The following is a 12210-nucleotide window of genomic DNA, read 5'->3' on the forward strand; positions in this document are numbered from 1 at the left end:
ATGACCTGTGTAGTATGTTAACACTATTGGAAGTAAAAATAACTTGAACTCCAATTTTGAAAACACAACTTTCTTTTTTTTATATATATATAAAGCTCTGACTTGTATTATGAGTCTGTGGTCTGGGAGAGAGTCCTGTAACTCTCTGTCTGCGAAATACAGTATATAATGACCAATGTTGGGCAATTAATTATATAGTTACTTCTTCAAAAAAGTAACTGAGTTATGCAAACAACAACGTTTGTTGCAGCTGTTTACCTAAAAATGCAGCTAAGGCGTTTTTTTAAATAAACATTTCAAACTATTTACAGAAAAATCAGCTGTTCTGCATCAAATTTGATGTCACACAAATTATTTGTGCCACTCCAAAAAGTAATTTCTGTCCACTATGAGATAAAGGAGAACAACAGCCTGATTACCTGCAGGCCTGACAACAGGAGATGTATCACTCCTGTAACACCTGTAACATTCAGTAGTCGCCTCATTGTTCTGACACACACAACAAAACTATTGACTACACTACACACTAACACAAGATTTGCGCTAAACGTAGCAAATCTCTCACATCTCAAAACACTGCCGTCACTCCTAAAACTTCCCCCCTCCCTAAACAACTAAATGCCATGTTGCCATCTCATTCTTTGATTGGTTGACATGGTACATTTTTCCACCAATAGGAAAGGGTGGGGTTTTTTTGGTTTCATCTTTCCTCACAGGCGGAGAGGGCTTTCGAGCGTTTTCCTTATAAAACGCCGTTTTTACCATTTCTTCGCAGTAAATATAAACAACAATAGTGCTCAGGAAGAAAACCAAACATTGCAAATATTTTTATCATAACTCTGGTTTTCGTGGTCTATCAACACAATTTAAAAACTGGTATAAAGTCCACACTTTTTCCGCCAATTGTTCCGTCTGTCCTGGTCACATCTCCAATGGTTGTCCACGTTGTCATTAAGGCGGTTTCACTCCACATCAGCCACACTGCTTTTCTAGCTAAAACACCGGTGTTGGCACATAAGGATGCTGTCATAGCCTGTCAACAATGTTGATTAGCTGCGCATATACAAATGTGAATCGCATTATTGGCTGGACTATTGGATAAGGTGGCATCGTTCTAATCCCATATGGGAGCAGCCAGTCACTTACTGACTAACACTGCAAATCAGAATTGTTAAAGTTTTAATTTTAATTTCAATTCAGGTTTGATTTTTTTTTCTGTGCGCAGAGACCGTGCCAGCAGTGCGCAATTGCACACGCGCGCAGCTTAGAGGGAACATAACGACCAACACTGTGAGAGCTTCCAATATAAACACAAGATCATGATGAAAAATAACTGTTACCTACCAAAGACCCATCACAAAATACGTCCTCCCCTAAGAGTTCTGTGGATGTCCACAAACTGACCACACTGTCAGGTGAAACGTGTGATACCAGAGGAGCTCCACAGCGCCCTCTTGTGTGGCAGTAACAAACAACGTGACAACCAGCCGTGGTGTACACTAATAAAGCCTAGCTGGATAAATGCTTTAAGGGTCCTTAGAACCAGAGACAGCGAAGACTGATGAGAAATCCAGGTTATCCCTCTGACAGCAACTGTGGGGGAAAGTTCAGCTGATCACGTGTGTCCTGTTCCTGAGGAGGCTGCAGACCAAGCCAAACACTGTGTTTATCACACAGTCTCATTTGGGATCTCGGTGACGTCATAGAGGCTGCCGAGGCGCCATTTTAGTAGGCCAAACAAAGGGCAAAAGGAGCGAAAGCATGAGTAATGGTTCATCCTTGCTGTGTTGTCAGTTGTAATGTTAGATCGCACGATCGGGAAGGGAATAAGCTGGAAAATGGGCTCTATTTTTATTCTTTCCCCACCTGGAAGCAATGTGAGGGAGCTCATGTATCCGACGTTACCAAAAGAAGGCGTCTAGCCTGGATAGCAGCTGTGAGACAAGCTGCTATCCAGTTCTCTACCATCCACAGATATCTGTTGGTGCTCCAGACATTTTCATTCGGGTAAGTTCTACATAATTTCATATCACTCTTTCTAGCCTATTAGTTTTATTTTCAATGCGCTCTGAGGTCATAGCAAATTAGAACAAACATCCTAATGAGTGATTTTGTAGATTTACGTTCTATTTATAGAGTTGCTAATTTTTTTTTCATTATGCAGGCAAACCAGCCGAAGGAATGAATGAAACAAATCCTGATGGGTTCCAACGCTACACATGGGGCACTACGAAATCCCTGCTTCAAACTACATGCTGCATCAACACGCCTCGGGAGTGAGAACGGCCTGGCTACACACCACCCTGCCAATCAGATAACTTCTTCCATGTGTGGGTGAAGAGCCGACCCTCCTGGATAAGATGGTGAAGGTTTGCTGCATTTTGGTGAACATGTGCCCCAGTGTGTTAGTAAAACCAGGGAAAATGCTCTTGTTAAATACTCTTAAAAGTCTTGTGCTGTTTATGTAGTGATAAGTTTTCAAAAGAGACAGTAAATTACAGAATGCTAGTAGTGGGTGATATTATTTAAATGCTGTCATGATTTTATGTAAACATTTTGTCATTTGTAAACTATACATGACATTGATTCTACTGATGTGATGTTCTACAAAGTGGTTTTAATTTAAAATAAAAGAGGCAAACATTAGTTTGTTTCTTTATTCAACTTTTGAACAGAGGTACTTAGTAAGAACATGTTCAGTAAATGCAAGTTATTTACATGGCAGTGCACTTCAGGCATAAATGTAGACCCCCTAAATACAACATGATGGGTTATTCAGAACAGAACTATGCTTGGAGAAATATTTTCCCATCAGTTCAGACAACTCCTCCACGGTAGCAGGTGGAACTTCTTTTACCTGTCACTACGGATGGTTTGTTTATGTTTTGATCAAGAGCCTTTTTTGGGGCAGCTGAAGAGGAGAAGTCTATCTTATGTCCAACCACTGGCTGTATCTTGGTCATATTACCCAGCAAAACCCAGTATGCAGGTTCATCTGTAACAGTCCTTGTGCCACGGATCTGCACTGTTGCTTCTACATTAAACAGAAGAGCAGCGACATGGCTGCAGGTCTCTGCGACTCCGGCCATACAGGTGCAGTGGGCGGCTTCAACCTTCCCTGTGATGCTCACAGTGACCCATGGCTGCAATGCTGGTTCATTCAGTCTTTGAGAGTGCAGTACCTGAAACACACACAGGCAAAGTTAATTTAAAGACAAGAACTATGAGCCAAGGCCGACATAAATGTGTTTAATCTACTTTATCATAAATGTAAAAGTGTTTAGAAAGTTGGCACATACATGTAATTTTTTATCTTTTTATGCATCCATCTAAAGAACGCTGCATGTTATATTCTAAATCTGCCTGGGTTTTTTTTGTTTTGTTTTTTTAATCTGCCAGCAAAAAATTTACCTAAAGTATGTAATGCAAGGATGTAATCACTTTCAAGAGGGAGAAAGCATAAAGTTCGATTTTAAGTGACAATTATGAATCACCTAACATGATAAGGAGATTCTGCAGGTCATGAATCAATGTATAAAACTAAAATAGAATGCGTAGAAGATGTGTAATAAGGATTATTTATAATAAATATGAATTAATTAGTGCAATTTCTTTAACCATAGAGAATGACTAAATCCTTCAGGACAATGTCACATCAATGCACTGAACTCACTATGTTATCCCTCTAACAGCCTCCACATGTTCTCACTGTAATTCTCCCTCATGAATGAATTTATGCTGCACTAATCTGAATGTTCGGGAGGAAATCAAACGCATTTTACTCGCAGCACTCAAGCTGACTTACCTTTGTTTGAATGATGACGTATTCACGATGTGCAGGCTTAAAAATAGTCAAATCTTGTACCCAACCGTTGGTGAATTGGATGTGCGCTTCCAGACATTTATAATTGCGAAATTGGTTCGCTGTGTACGCGCTGACTCCACAGGTACGAAAATATATCAGGCTACGTCAAAAGCGGTTGGTCTTCAGGGTTTCTACTCCACTGCCGTTATTTCATACGGGTCCACATTTCCAATGCACGCTATTTTTTGCAAGTACCGTCTCTTTGCATCCGGACCCAGTCTGTCTCTATACCGTTATTTTTCTTTTGACCTGCTTTTAGGTATGGTTCATAGCAATCTTTCTTCCAACACAGGCTGTATCCCAATTCAGAGTCTGCAGCCTTAAAGTACGCAGCCTCAACGATCTTCGAGGGCCGCGTACTTAAAGACCGCTAAGGCCGGAAGTGTGAGGCTTGTGAAATGGGACGGTCTAGCCTCAGTTGCGCTGCCCAGGTTGCCTAGCAACCATGATACTAACAGCTGGAAACGTTTCATATAGCTTTGTTTGACAGAAATGAAGGAGAAAATCTTTTGTTCATTTGTTTGTTTGTTTCTACATGAGCTTTGATCATTCTCTGTAAGATTAAGGTCAGCTATTGAACGGTGTATATTTTAAAGTAAAAGCTTTAAAACCAAGTTAGTACAAACATCACTAATGTCACATAACTTTGCCGACATGTGGCCAACAGTAATGTTTTAATGTTCTTCGTTATTAAACATTTGCACATAAATAAGTGACATGGTAAATGGCCTGTATTTATATAGCGCTTTACTAGTCCCTAAGGACCCCAAAGTGCTTTAAATATCCAGTCATCCACACACTGGTGATGGCAACCTACATTGTAGCCACAGCCACCCTGGGGCGCACTGACAGAGGCGAGGCTGCCGGACACTGGCGCCACCGGGCCCTCTGACCACCACCAGTAGGCAACGGGTGAAGTGTCTTGCCCAAGGACACAACGACCGAGACTGTCCAAGCCGGGGCTCGAACCGGCAACCTTCCGATTACAAGGCGAACTCCCAACTCTTGAGCCATGATCACCCCTCCTAATATTCAGTACTTAAAGTTTACTCTTCTTGTTTTTCGGCAAAATTATCCACACCCACCGCTGCGCTATGCATTGTGGGATATGTTGGGCCACGAAGTTTTTTTTTTTTTTTTTTTTTTTTTTTTTTATTAGTAATATAAACATACAAACAAAATGCACCATATATTACAGATTCAGAGAATAAACATTTCTTACATATTAGCAACTTTCAAATATAGTGAAAATAAAATATAAAGATGGGGTCACATAAATTAACAGATTATTAACTCACTAAATCAAAATCTTCTACAAAGGAAACAAAAAAAGCAGCCTTTTTCTTTTTAACTAAAGTCAAAGATTTAACCAACAGGTTTAGGTCGTTTTTCCAGTGAGCCAGTGTTGGTTTAATCTTAAAAAAGCGACATTTATGTATAAAATACTTACACAAGATTAATAACACATTAACACCATAATTAGCTTTCTTTTCTTTCAAAAACACTCCAAACATTATCATATTTAAGGTAAATGGGGTAATTTGAATCCCACTGGAATAAAGCCAGGTATGAAAATCCAACCAAAATATTTGTATAAAATTGCACAAAAAGAATAGATGGTCCAAATCCTCCTCTTCTGTTTCACAAAATACACAATTACCCGTTTCTATTTTGAATCTATCACTAAGGAGTCTATTTGTCGGATAAATTTTATTCAAGATTTTAAATTGGACTTCTTTCCCTTTAGGAGGGATAGGGAAGGTGATATAATCAGTTCTTATTTTTTCAATTTCTTCCCTTTGGAAATCTTTTAATATGTAATTACGTCTAAGTAAATTTGGAGAATAAAGACTCCTTAATAAAGATCTAAGAAACTTATTGTTGCATTTAACATCACAAAATCGAATACCATCTATATATAATTGCCTTAACTTGGGGGAGATGTCAGAATATATTATATCATTTACAACTATGTTTTTAAGTGACAATGGAATGGATTTTATAACCCGATTAAATTTACTTTTAGAACATTGGATATTAAACTTTTGGCAAAAATCTTGATGTCCTAGAACATGTCCTTCCTCATCTACAAAATGGGCAATTGCCCAAACACCTTTTGATAACCAATCTTGAATAAAAATAGATTTTCTGTTCATCAGTATATATCTATTGTTCCAAATTGGGCTATTATGTGGAGTGAAATTATGTTTAAATAACATTTTCCAATAAAGAAGGACCTGTTTATGGAATTCAGAGAGTTTAGCAGGTAGCTTAGTAATTTCAAAGTCACACTTTAGGAGAAAGTCGATACCCCCTAGTGTGTTAAAGACCTTACTTGGTATAAAAAACCAAATGGAGTGTGGATTATTTAGGAAGGATTTTAACCATTTAAGTTTCAAAACACCATTCATTATGTCAAAATCAATTGCGTTTCCACCGCCTTCAATGTATGGTTTAACCAAATCATCTTTAGATATATAATGGCACTTATTCCTCCAAATAAAATTAAAATTCAAGCTATTAATTGTTTTAATAACTTTATTCGATATTGATAGAGAGTAAGCTGGATATATAAATCTAGATAAACTATCCATTTTGGTTAATAATATTCTTCCAAAAATTGTGATGTCTCTTTGTAACCACTTATTTAGGATTGTCTTACATTTGTCAACATTATCTAAAATATTTACTTTTTCTAAGACTTTGTGATCTTTTGAAATTGTGATGCCCAAATATTTTACCTCCTTCTTCACCTTTATATCGTACAGTAATTGTGAATTACACTCCTTTAATGCCAATAATTCACATTTATTTAAATTTAACTTTAAGCCTGAAGCTTTTGAGAATGTAGTGATTATTTGTTTTACCAGGGGAATCTGATGTTCATTTTTTAAGAAAAGAGTAGTGTCATCCGCAAGTTGACTAATTATTAAAGAATTGTCCATAATCTCAATTCCGGCAACGCTGCTGTTTTTAATTAGAATTGCGAGCATCTCCACAACCATTATGAACAACAACGGAGAGCTTCCACACCCTTGCCTAATTCCTCTTTTGACGCTAAATCTTTTACCAGTGCCATAGCCTAATGACACAGAGCTATTTATATCATTATACAGTATATCTATTATCTTCCTAAATTTATCCCCAAATCCAAATCGAGTTAGTGTTTCTAAAATAAAAGGATGTTCTACTGAATCGAAAGCTTTATAAAAGTCTAAGAAAAGAATAAAACTGTCATCACTAATCAGATCATTGTAGTCCAGTAAGTCTAAAACCAATCTGATATTATTATGAATGTTCCTGTCTTTCAAAAACCCTGATTGTGTCTCACTAATTATACTTGAAACCCCTTGTTTGAGCCTTGTTGCAACTGAGCTAGAGAAAATTTTATAATCTGTATTTAATAAAGTTATGGGCCTTAAGTTATCCAATTGTCGTTTATCTTTGTTTGGTTTAGGAATTAATGTAATTAATCCTTGTTTCATGCTAGACATCAATTCTCCCTTTTCAATACTGGCCAGTATAGCTTTGAATAAAATTTCCCGTAAGTCTTCCCAAAAAAATTGGAAGAAATTAACTGTAAGCCCATCTGGACCAGGGGATTTATTAAGTGCCATTTTCTTAACAGATGCATCTAACTCTTCAATTCTGAAGTCAGATTCACATAATTCCTTAAATGATTCATCAATTTTAGGGATCAGATTATCTATTTGATCAAAAAAGACATCACAATCTGCTTGGGAGAACTGTGAGGAGTATAAATTGGAATAGAATGTATAAGTTTCATTCTCCAAAATTTTAGGGTCGTCACATTCAATGCCATCAATTAACAGAGAAGATATAAAATTTCTTTTCTGTCTGCTCTTTTCTAAATTAAAAAAATATGAAGAATTTCTTTCCCCCTCCTCAATCCACTTGGCCCGTGAACGCACAAAAGCTCCTTCTGCTTTATTTAGGTAGAGCTGATCTAATTTAGTTTGCAACTCCATAAGTTTACTCCTTTCTTGGGTATTTAGATCATCTTTACTACAGCAATAAGTAATTTCTTGGAATAATTTACATTCATATTCTCTTTGCTTTTGACTTATGTTTTTACGGAATTGAATACTAAATTCTCTAATTTTGAATTTAATGAATTCCCATTTATTGATATATCCTACAATTAGATGATCAGCCATAATATCTTTTATAATTTTTTTGACTATGTTGCAGTAGTCTTCATTTTGTAAAAGTTTGGCATTGAACTTCCAATAAGTTATTTTATTTGATTGTCTAATTTCCGATTCTAAGCACAGTTCAATAAAGCAATGATCAGATAGAGGTGCATTTGACATTGCAACTTTTACAGTGTGGCTAAGAATGATGTCACTTCCTAGCCAATAGTCTATTCTAGATTTACAAGCTCCATTTGGTTTAAACCAGGAAAAGCTCTTAATTTCTGGATTTCTTACTCTCCAAATATCTGTCAAGTTGTTATTAATCAAAAATTCTATAATTAGGTTATTTTTTTGTGGTCTACCTGTCCTTGAGGGCCATCTATCAGTCCATTCATCAGGAGTCATATTCCAATCACCACCCATTAAAATGTATTCTGTAGGGTATCGACCTTTAAGTTCAAAAATATTTGAAGTTATATCTTCTAACATAATTTTATTCTGACTTTCATTGTTATATCCATAAACGTTGACTAAAATGAAAAACAAACTTTCAACTCTCATTACAGCAATCAACCAATGACCATTCAAGTCAGTTCGTTGTATTACAAGATCCCCGGGAAAGTTATTGAATAAAATTGCTACACCCCCCGACCTCATTGAGCCATGGCTAAACAGGATTTTGCTACCCCATTGGTTTGACCAAAAAGATACATCACTATCAGATGAATGAGTCTCTTGTAGAAAAATACAGTTTGATTTTTTACCTTTGCAGTACAAAAATAAGGCTTTTCTTTTAACAGATTCTCTTAAACCCCTAACATTTAAAGAACCAAAACAAATGTTAACATTCAACATGAACTATAGACAGAATATCACTCACCACGTGAGAAAAAGAAGAAGAAAAAAAGTACTAAATGCTGAGCTCCTCAGACCGCGAACAAGTTTCCACTATTTCAGTTTTTGTCATTTTTAGTTCTCCTGTCTTTCCTCAACTTTGCGTCCATCAATGAAGGCATGTGGACCACGAAAGTAGGCCCGTTTACCCGCACGTCTTGCTTCCTCCACCAGAGGCCATAGGCGCTGTCGATCTTGTATGTCCTCCTGCGGCAACATCTCCGCGAAGCTGATGCCTTCTTGCTTGCAGGTTGAAGAGTCTTTGGTGCGCCTCCACAATTCTTCTTTAATTCGCCTCTGTGTAAATAGAATAATGATGTTTCTGTTTCTGCCATCAACTCGTTTCCCTAAGCGGTGGACAATATCAACGGCCTCTTCTAAGTTCAAGTCAGGGGCAATCTTCTGAAGCGTTTGCAAAACCTTCACTCTAATGTTTTCATCTTTGTCTTCCTTCACCCCTTTCAGTTTTAGGCACCACCTCATTCGGTAGCGCTCTTGTTCTCTCACTCTTCTTTTCAAGTCTTCATTTTCTTTAAGCAGCTGTTCATTCGCATTTGCCAGTTTAACAACTTTCAGTTTGCAATCAACTATCTCTGCAGCATTAAACTCTACAGCCTTAGCCAAGCTGGCAACCATAGCTGCACTTTGTTTGTTTTGTTCCTTGATATCCTCCAGTTGTGCTTCAAATTTTTTGTCAAGTCCCATAATGGCTTCAAAAATAGTTTTATTGGAGATATCATCTTCCTTCTCTGAAGATTTTGTTCTTTTCTCCTCTGGCGGTTGTTTTGAAGGAGTTGGCGGCGCCGAGTCTGTTCCCCGTTCTCGCTTGTTTAAGCCCACGTTGGCAGCTTCAGTGCTAGCATAGCCATGGTCACTGACTTTAGCATGCGACGACGTCTTAACAATGGGGTTTGACGGCACAAATTGCAGCTTTGCATTCTTAACAACCTTTTGGGAATCCATAGTTATAGTTCGAGTGGAAAGAGAATAAAGTTACTTAGTAAATTTTGCGGTCTTTCGGAGCTCCTGAAAAAACACGACTGTTCAAGCCGCCATCTTGGTGCCTCCCTGGGCCACGAAGTCTACACCGCCACATCCTTAAAATTCAGGGAAATGAAGGTCGCATTTGAGGGCCGCATTTCGAGCAGCCTTTGAATTGGGACAGCCTTCGTCGCATCGCTGTGACGTAATCGGCCTTAAAATGCGGCCTGTCACTACCCGATCCGTACCGGAAACCCGATCGGTTAGCGCCCAGTTAGCTCCTAGCATTTCTCAACAGCTCTGCCTCCTTTTCGACTGCCCGGGACATTTAAACAATGGATAATCTGTATACAAAGAAATTCATGCTTTTCTCCTCAACAGAGAGCGTCCCCCGATTGAGCAACAGCGCCGTAAAATAAGAAGAATGGCGCCTAATTACAGAGTTAATAATGCAGACTTTGTAATATCTCACGTGTAGATTCATCAGCCAGATTAAGTGTTTACTGACAATTGACAGTGATAGCGGAAATCATCATCACTATTCCAACAATCCTCTCCTCACAGACAAGCATAGACACACTCGACTATCGCTAAATCAGATTTAACACACGTTTGTAATGACGATAATTCAGTTTATAATAGGGTTTATTCGCTCGGTCAGCAGGTGGCGGTATCCTCGTACACTGGGGAGTAAACTGCCATTAAACGAACTGAAGAAGAAGAAAACATCTGCACATGCGCGGTACGGATCGGGTAGACCCGATTTGTACGTCAGACTTTACACATGCGCAGTAAGGATCGGAGAGTCCTGATCCGTAACTTTCTTTTTATTTTTCGTTTTTGTCTACATTGTACTGAAATGCTTCATTATTGCAAACATTTTAAGATATACTTGTTATTCTTAACATCTTAACAGATACTCTGACCCATAACTATCGTAAAACGCTACGACCGGAAGTAGAAACCTTTCGCGCATGCGGGGTACCGATCGGGTTTCCGGTACGGATCGGGTAGTGACACAGCCTTTAAGGCTGCAGACCCTGAATTGGGATACAGCCACAGTGTTTTGATTCGTGACCTGCTAAAATGGTGGCGTGCTCCCACAATGCATTGCGGCGTGATGCCAACTCCAAAGCCCTATATGTGAGGGAAAGTAAAAAAAAAACAACAAATTATGTTTTATGTTACATAAAATTGATTAGTGGATCACTTAACAAAAAGGCTATGAAAACTATTACTATTTGTAGTAATTACAAATTATTTGAATGTTTGTAATTCTTTGTATTACACCCCCTGGCATATGTTAATTTTGTTCTGGTTGTATACATGTTCTGTTTTCTGTTTCTTAATAAAGTTTAATATTTTAAAAAAAAGGAAAGTAAAAAAAAAAGCTCTTACTTTCAGATCAACTGGACTTTGATCAGCTGTTTGTGTCACTGCTGTTTCCTTCTCCATGCCGCTGAAGCGACTGAAAATAATTTTTATTTTGAAAGGGAGAACTTCTTTTTCCAAAAGTTGCAAACAGTCATTATGATCCTGAAACAGCAACGGGAACTGGAAGCTTTGTCTGCTTCAGGTGAAAGTCTGCCTTCACGACCTGAAGATGCATCATGAGCCTGCTCCACCCCCTGCTGGTGGAAACCACACATTACCAGACTGCTGCTTCATCTGCTGTCACCACATCCGATAAACATCTAGAAAACATCCAACAAACATTCAGCAAACATCCAGAAAACATGACCACAGCCTCAGACCTCACATATGTAGTCCTGCAGTGTTTCGTGCAGATAGTGTCTCAGCACATCAGAGACTGCCTACCTCCTCCATTGACCCCCACCAGTTTGCATCAAGAGCAAATCAGTCCACAGCAGAAGCCATCACCATCACCCTTCACAGAGCGCTGAGCCATCTGGAGACTAAGAAGAGCTAGTGAGGATGCTCTTGGTGGACCACAGCTCAGTGTTCAATACCATAATCCCAGACATCCTCACCTTCAGATCCCCTGTGCCATCTACTCCTGGATTAAAGACTTCCTACCAAACCAGCCTTAATCAGTCTGACTCAGCCCCCACCTCACCCTCCAACTCAGCACCGCACCCCTACTGTACACCCTGTACACCTATGACTAAACACAACCCACCCAACCAATGTCACCGTCAAGAATGCCAATGACACCACCGTGGTTGGGCTCATCTCTGGAGGAGATGAGACAGCATACAGTATAAATACAGTGAAGCTGAACATCTTTAAAACAAAAGAACTCATAATGGACTTCAGGAGGCACAGACAGGTGCCTTCTCAATATAAATGGAG

This window comes from Maylandia zebra, linkage group LG17, assembly GCF_041146795.1.
Source record: "Maylandia zebra isolate NMK-2024a linkage group LG17, Mzebra_GT3a, whole genome shotgun sequence".
NCBI classification, from domain to species: Eukaryota; Metazoa; Chordata; class Actinopteri; order Cichliformes; family Cichlidae; genus Maylandia; species Maylandia zebra.